The sequence below is a fragment of the Athene noctua genome, chromosome 1 (assembly GCF_965140245.1).
Source record: "Athene noctua chromosome 1, bAthNoc1.hap1.1, whole genome shotgun sequence".
In the NCBI taxonomy this organism is placed as follows: Eukaryota; Metazoa; Chordata; class Aves; order Strigiformes; family Strigidae; genus Athene; species Athene noctua.
The window spans coordinates 245866429-245874492 of record NC_134037.1 but is presented as its reverse complement, the minus strand read 5'-3'; the positions used below and the strand labels follow the sequence as shown (position 1 = coordinate 245874492).

The window sequence follows — 8064 nt, the reverse complement described above, 5'->3', positions numbered from 1 at the left end:
GAGTTTGGCTCCCGGCGCCTGGCCGCCGTACTCCTCCCCACCCCGCGGCACCGCCGGGGGCACCCGGCTTCTCTTCCCGCGGGGAGCCGGGCAGAGGCGCTTCAAATGGACGCCCCGCTGCGCCTCACGTTGGTTCGAATTGGTCCCAAGCTCGCCGCAGCAGCTTCCCACAAAATGGAGGACGCCACCACTGCTACCACCACCACCACCACCACCAGCTCCTCCAGGAGCCATGTCGGCGGCTGACATGGCGCCCTCCCCCGCAGCGGGTGGGGGCAGGAGGGCGTCCTGAGGCGAGGGCGGCGCGGAGGCGCCACTCGGCTGGGAAGGCTGCGGGGGCGCGGGCCAGGCGCCCTCCCTGGGATCCGTGCGCTCTCTCCCCGTGGGAGCGCTTCCATTATCCACGCTCTATCCCTCATGGAAATGGCCCCAGGTCCAAAGCCCGGCCGAGGGAGGGAGCGGGGCGGGACCTCTCGCAGGGCCACGGAGGGATCCTGCCAGCCCCGCCGCTCGGCGGCAGGGGGCGGCGGGGGCGAGACGAGGCGAGCCCGCGCCCCCCGGCCGGGGCCGTGGCGCCCACAGGGACGGGGCGCAGGGCTGGGCTGGGCAGCGCAGCCTCCCGGCGGCGGAGCGCGGCCGCCCCGGCGGCGGCGCAAACTTCTGCAAGTTGGCGCTGTCAAAAGCGCTGCGCGGGGAGCGCGAGCGCAGCCCTCGGACCCGGGTAATGAGCCGGTGGGCAGCGATCCGGGTTCCTCAAACCTGATGGATCAAAGTGGGAAGAACCCCGGGCATGGCCAGGAGGAAGATTGGCAGTTTATAGGGTCAACCGGCTGCAGGCGGCTCTGATGGATGGGCGGCCCACCCACTCTGCTAGCCCAGCGCGAGAGCCCGCCCTCTAGAGGAGCCAATGGCGGGGCAGGGAGGCGGATCTCCCCGAGCTCGCTTGGCCCGGTTCCTCCTCCCCTTCGCTAGCAGCTGCGCTTCGCCCGGGACTGGACCGAGTTAGAGTTGAGACGCCGGAGGAGTAGCGCAGAGTGCGTGCGTCCCCCGCGGGGGGAGTCCGTGCCTGCGAGCGCTGGGGAGCCGGGTGAGGTGGGGGTGCGGGGCGCTGCGCCTCGGGGGCGGGCTGGCGGGCGGTTGGCGGCGCGGAACTGCCCCCAGGGCGGGGATGGGAGAGCAGCCGCCGTGTGCCTCCGAGCTACCCGGGCGAAGTACCCCACGGTGTCGCCGTCGCCCGCCGCCACCTCTGGCGGCAGCGGAGGGGGCGCGGGCAGCACCGGGGGCAGCCCTCAGGATAACCATCGCGGCCCGGAGGTGGGAGACGGGGGGGTGGGTGGGGGTAAACGGGGGGCGCCCGGGGGCAGCCGGGGGGGGTGGGGGTAGGGGCATTTGGGGGAAGGGCCGGGTCTGTCTTAGCGCCTCCTATTTTAACTCCCTCCCTCCCTCCCTTCCCCGGCGGGCCCTCGGCTGTTGTTCTGCCCCGGTGCCTCCCCCACCCACCGCCCTCGCCGCCCCCCCGCGGGTGCCTCCCTCCCCTCCTCTGCCCGGCGCGGCGCTCCGCGGATCCTGCCGCCGTCGCTGCTCCTCTCCCGTATTGTTTGGCTGGGTCTCTCTAATGGCGGACAGGAGGCGGCAGTGCTGCTGGCCGACTGCAGGGGGGCAAACCCGAGACCGGGGGCAACTGCCGCGGGAGCGTGCGGGGGGCCGAGGCGCTCGCCCGGCGCCCAGGCGCCGCCGCTGAGGGCCCTGCGACCCCCCGGGGCGCCGGTTCAGGGCTGCTTAGGCAAGTTAGCAGGTAATATTTGCTCCCCGCTGTGGGTGCCGCCGCTGCCTTTTCCCCCCGCACTCGCGCGGAGGAGCTCCCGGTGCAGCTGCGCCCGGGGCGGCTCCTCGTTCCCCCTTCCTTCAGCGAGGGCAGGCGGCGTGGGTGCGCTTGGGGAGTACCCCACCGCCCCCGGGGAGGGCAGTTCTTTATTTATTTATTTAAAGGGTTGGGATTAAAGGGAAGTGGTGTGTGATGCAGGCGGTACCTGCCCTGGCCAGGCAGAGGAAATGCTGCTTGGGGGCGCTGCCAGCCCCTCGCTGCCCCACGTTAACCCCATGTCTTTCCCGTAGGCTCCAACCCAGTTTGGTGCAGCCTTGGCAGAGACCAACAAGGAGAGGGAGCTCCATTGTGAGTGCTATTTACGTATCTGTTTCTGCCTCTGCTAGACCTGCTTCGGGAGGGCTTGACCCACCCCCCCATATTCTCCCGGGGCAGGGGTAGAAGGAGGGGCCTCCAGGGTGGGGTGGGGAAATTCCTGGGTCCAAGCAGCTGCTGCCCTGGGGCGAAGCCCCAGTAATGGCTGTGAGGCGGCTCCTCCTCGGGGTGGGCGCTGCTGCTGCAGACATCGCTCCTGCAATACCAACTCCGGCAAGCAGACGACGGGCTGCTGCCGCTGCTCACGTTACCCGGCTCAGGAGGGAGGGGGAGGGCATATTTCGGGTGCCCTCTAGAGTTTTAGAGCGTGTATTAAAATCCATGACGAGACACCTTTAGCCATCTTGAAATTTTTTTGCCCCCGTTTCTCCCATCCTGTGTCCTGCATATATACTGAAGCTACGAAGAGGAATGAGAGCTTTAAAATAACCCAGCAATTTGTGGCGCCTACTCCAGTGTGTCTCCTTTGTGTTCTCAGGCTGGTTCCTTACGCCCACAGATTTGATTGGGTGATTTTGTTGGGCACCATTGGCAGTTTGTGCGTCTTGGTGGGGCTTCTGAGCCATCTGCTTTGCTCGTTCCTCAAGAAGCCGGAGGTCACTGGGGGAACTCACAGCTACTTAATAGCATTTTCGGTGTTTAATCTGTGTGGGATTTTCAAAGGAGACTGTGGTCTCCGTCGGGTGTTAGGTCGGCTAAGGAGAGGCCGATGACCAGTCCTTGTCTGTAGGATTGTGGTGTAATTTCACTCTGGTTTGTGACCCTTTTAATAATTTTATTTTTTTCTGCACATGGGATTCTGAAATCGCAAAGTAGCGCAGCAAAGGAGAAAGTAAGGCGGTGTGCGCGTGGGGAGAGGTTTAGGCGCTCAGTTGGGATGCGGCCGCCGTCCGCGGGCTGTCGCCGCCAGAGGCCGCCGCGACAAGCGCAGCCGGGCCGGCGGGGCCGGTGGTAACGTGCAGCCAGAGAACAAAACAAAAAGGCAGTGCCTCTCTTGCGTTCCGGGCTCGGCACTTGGTATGGGAGGGATTCAGGTGTTGTAGTCTTCCCCAACACTTACATCTTGAAATACATTTCCCCCTCTTTTCCTTCCTTTCCATTCTACAAAGTAGATTTCCCAGATTTGCATAGCTTGCAACTTTCTTTGTCACTTTTTGGTGGCTTACATGTGCAAATAATAAGTGGTTCTCTGCAAAACCTCACTGCTCAGGAGGAAGGCATCAGATCTGGATTTTTTATGAGCTTCTGAAATTACCAACTTCATGAAAGATGCTAAGAGTTTGTATGGCCTGTTATCATTGATAAAACAGTCTGTTCTAAACTTTGACTTACTACTGTAATTTTCAAATTTTAACGGTAATTTTTTAACTCTTACCATGTCTTGGATTTAGGGCCACCATCTAATTTTACATCTGATTCATTACACATTCCAGTCTTAACAGCTGTTCTGCTTTTTCAGATGCTTCTTTGTGTTAGAAAAGTTACATCTAAGAGTGATCAAGGTGAATAGGGCTTTGGAAGGAGGGAGGCAGTTATGTTGGAAGCAAGTGAAAAAGGATGTTGTGTAGTGGAGCTGGTTTGAAAAAATTATTGAAGCTTTGTGTGGCTGTCTATGAAAAGATGAGAATACTGCCGAGAACAGCTGTATCATTAAGAGTCAGTAAACCTCAGTAAGCAGTTGCCAGCTGGTTTGTGAATTACACTAAGGTCTTGCACAAAAGCATCCTAGTAGATGGCACATTGTCCTTCTCCAGCTGTGGTGGTGGTGGTACAGCCTTTTCTCTGGCACATGACTGGAGGTAAAAAGTGTATCCTGTGGCATGGGATAGGCTGTGCTGTTGGGTGAGGAAATGCTGCTGTAAAGGTCAGCTCTAGGAACCAAACTCCTCAGCCACAATTTGTGAAATAAAGGTGATGATGGGACATTATTAGGTAGTTAAACAAAATAACTTGTTTTAATAAGACTGTCTTAATTAGCGTATCAAAGAAGTTTGCCTTGTACTATTATTATTAATCCTATTTGACCCCAAATATATGATTGCATTCTACTGTTGCTTACCCTGGAATAATATGCTAAGAGGGATTTGCATCAGCAAGAATGTACAAATGCCAGGGAAAAAGTGCGAGCAAGTTTTTCTGTCTTCTGCAGAGCTTGTTCAAGTCTGCAAAGGGATGTGGGACCAAAATGGGTACAACCTATTTCAGATTTTTGCCAACTTTTTCCTTTTTTTTTTTTTTTTTTTGTCCAGCAGTGTCATGAACAGTCTTGCATTGTTACAGTAGTTTTCATTTTGTTTTCAAGCTCTAAATATAAAATTACTGAAGTTCTGTTGTCTTGTGTCAGAGTTTACAACTAGTGGATGTACAACAAAAGCAGAATGTGTTCCATGAAGAATTTATAGTAAGTATTATTACTAATGGAAAATCCAGTGTTCATGGAGAACTGTTTCTTTTTTCCAGAAGACATTTACATCACAAATAACATGAACTCAACCTAGCCTTGGTAAGGGATTGAAATTTGAAGTTCAGAGGAGTTCAAAAGATTACTAAAGCTGCCCCTTCTGAGAAGTTTGAGATAATACTTGCCTCATAAGGCTCTTAAAGCCCTGTATGCTAAGGATTTTTGTTGTTTGTTGAAAGCTCTTTTTTTGCAGCTTCTTTTTAACTTCAGTGTCCTTTCAGTGATTTAATCTTACTAGGTGAATGTTTCAGGAGTACAATTGGGTTTCTGAAAGGTTAGAGTTCAGAGGATACCTAGACTACAAATATGGAAGAAAAGCTACCCTACATGCTGGTGGCAAATCTGACTGGCAATAGATGCTAACTTGGTATATGAATGATCTGCTCAAGTTAGATGGTAGTATTAGAATTCTTCATTTTGGACCAAGATTTGTAAGTTTGTCAGTGCTTTGAAGTTCTAAGAGAAACTTTAGGTAGAAGGGAGCAGTGTGAGACTTTTGGAATGCAGTTGCATGGTATGTCTTCAGTTAACACTTTGACTATATTGACTTTATATCACAGTTTTCCAGCTGCACAGTGGCTTCCAACTCCTACTGTTTGTTGCCCATGCTTCATGCATTGGTGTAAACATACTTCAGTTGGCTATTGATCCTGCCACCTTTTTTTGGGTAGAAGCCCATGTTCTCATGTGACTGTTCTCAGGTGCTTATGTGTTTTTTTAATGCATCAACAAGCCTTGCATCTTTGCTGCTGTGTGGATCTCCATCCCTTAACCCCACTGAGATGGCTAAGGAGCATTCATTGCTGCTCTGGTTGGCTTGGCTGGCAGTGTGCCTGGGTGGCCAAGAAGGCTAATAGAATCCTGGCTTGTATCGGAAATAGTGTGGCCAGCAGGACCAGGGATGTGATGTGACTGTTCCTTTGTGCTTGGCACTGGTGAGGCCAAGTACAACAAACACTGTGTTGAGTTTTGGGCCCCTCACTACAAGAAAGACAATGAGGTGTGCCCAGAGAAGGGCAACAAAGCTGGTGAAGGGTCTAGAGCACAAATCTTATGAGAAGATGCTGAGGGAACCCGGGTTGTTTAATCTAGAGAAAAGGAGGCTCAGGGGAGACCTTATCCCTCTACAGCTATCTGAAAGGACGTTGTAGTGAGGAGGGTGTTGGTCTCTTCCCTAGTAACAAGTGATAGGATGAGAGGAGATGGCCCTGAGTTGTATCAGGGCAGGTTTAGATTGGATGTTAGGAAAAAGTTCTTCATCAAAAGGGTTATCAAGTATTGGAACAGGCTGCCCAAGGAAGTGATTGAGTCACCTTCCTGGAGGTATTTAAAAGATGTGTAAATGTGGTGCTTAGGGACATGGTTTAGTGGTAGACTTGGCAGTGCTAGGTTTACTAAAGGGTCTTCTGCAACCTGAATAATTCTGTGATTTCGATGCCATTTATTTATACTTAATTTGTTTGGGCAAAAGGATTTTGTCTTCTGTGATCTACCAGAAATTATCAATTTTAAGACAAAAACCATATTTATTTTTTGAAACTGCCAATAGATGTCAATAGGATTCGCACACACAAAAAATGTGATTATATATCAGTATCGATGAGAGCATCAACAGTTGCAGTAGATGAGATCAATGACTGTCCATTATAGACAGGTTAAAACAACTGTCCAGTGAGGGATTCTCATGCCTTTACCTGAGGTATCTCATGGATTGGAAATGTCAATGATGACAGTTGTTCTGATTGCAAGTTGGAGTAAGAAAACAAAATTACTTCAATCAGTGATTATAATAAAGATGACAAATTCAGATTTTACTACAACATAAATAAAATTAACAGATTCAGTTTTGTGAATAATCAGTGAATAAGTGTGAATAATTTGTGAATAATTCAGTTTTGTGCTTAAAAAAACCCACTTGTGATTCAACTATGCCTTTTTTTCCCCCTCCCCCTCTCCTTGAAAGTTTAAGCTTGGTGAAAACCTTAAGTTCTTCCTGGAGTTCCTTGTCTTTAGATCGCTGTAAGACCCTCCAGTTTGGCATTTACCCTTAGTAGTACATCAAATGTCTCTAAAAGTTATTCTGTTAATCTCATTCATAAACTCAGCTATCATCTCTGTATGGATGACCTTCAAGTCTCCCACTCTTCTGGACTTGCTGCCTTCTACCAGCTAAATCTGTGTGTGCTTCTGACTTCTCTTTGTGATGTCTGACCTTTAGCTCAGGCTGCTATCAGAAAGGCAATCCTTCGTCCCCAAAAGGAAAACTCTGTGCTGTCTGTCAATTGTGGACAACATTGTCGTGAGGTCTTTGGTTTAAGCCCGTAGTCTAGTCTTGTTTTATACACAGAACATGCTGGTCTTCTAACAGACTGCAGATTCCTTCCATGTGGTTAGCAGTCTCTTAATTGTTAATAAACAATTAAGTGTTGGTTATTTAGTTGTGTTAATAGATCACGTGACTGAATCTCATACTTTGCCTTTGGTCTCTGTATCTTGTGGTAATAGTTTTTCTTAGGGTTGTGGTAAAAGTGATCCTGTTGATAGGGATTCAGAATCCTGAACAAGAGTGCTTTCCTCGTCTTCCGCTTTGACTGTCTGGTCTTTCTGCACGTTATATTTTTATGGCTGTAGAAGTAACAGGTTACTTGTCTTTAATTTAAAGCTGGGGTTTAGCTGTGAGGGATATTATCTATCTTCTTGTTGTTAATGAGATTTTAAGTGCTGTTTAGAAAGTGACATCATGGGCAGTTAAACACTTTTGTTCTCCTATGATATTCCTCATGCTTGTACAAGTTCACTGTGTGAACCCTTTAAAGCGGCTGCAGCCTGGCAGTGCAAAAGCAGCTAACTTTAGGAAACAAAGCCTAATAAAAACCAAACCACCACCTTGCTTGTCACCTTGGGACTCAAACACACCATCCCTACAACAAGAACTCATTCTAACCATTGTTTATGGTGGGGCTGTTTGCTTGTATTCTCCTTTTTGTCTTGCTCTATCTGTTGTCCCTTATGTTTAGGTTGTTTGCTCTTTGAATAGTCTTATTCTGTGTGTGTACAGTGGCTAGCATAATATGCGGTCTGTAACTTTGGCTCCTAGGGGCCTGCGATGAGTGGCAACATATGGATGTAGTTATCAGTGTCTTTTTTCGCCCTTTTTTTTTTATGTGTACGTGTGTGTGGTAAGGGGAAGATGTTCTGTTTAACCTGAAATAATTTCATCATTTTGTTCGAGCAAGAATTGATGATTAACATTACCAACCTTTATACGTTTAACAATTCTTACTAAGCTGAAAGACTTTACCAGACATCTTTTGAATTAACAGCTGTTATTTCTGTGTGCCTGGGGGGTGTGTGTGTGTGTTTACTTTGGTTTGCTTGTGGTGGTGGTTGTGTTAATTTTGAA

At 50.1% G+C, this 8064-nt stretch overlaps 1 protein-coding gene across 9 annotated transcripts in view; it reads left to right on the top strand.

Annotated features, from left to right (window-relative positions):
- The first annotated feature begins 963 nt into the window (after nt 1–963).
- ZMYM2 (zinc finger MYM-type containing 2) overlaps nt 964–8064 on the top strand; it is a 98147-nt gene continuing 91046 nt past the window's right edge. For 5 of the 9 annotated variants that reach the window (XM_074915781.1, XM_074915810.1, XM_074915754.1 and 2 more), the window contains exons 1-2: nt 964–1087; nt 2116–2173. The gene's annotated coding sequence lies outside the window, so the exon portion shown is untranslated. Of the gene's footprint in view, nt 1093–1622; nt 1796–2115; nt 2174–8064 lie in introns of those variants that run through there. The other 4 variants (XM_074915829.1, XM_074915819.1, XM_074915764.1 and 1 more) reach the window with 3 other exon arrangements.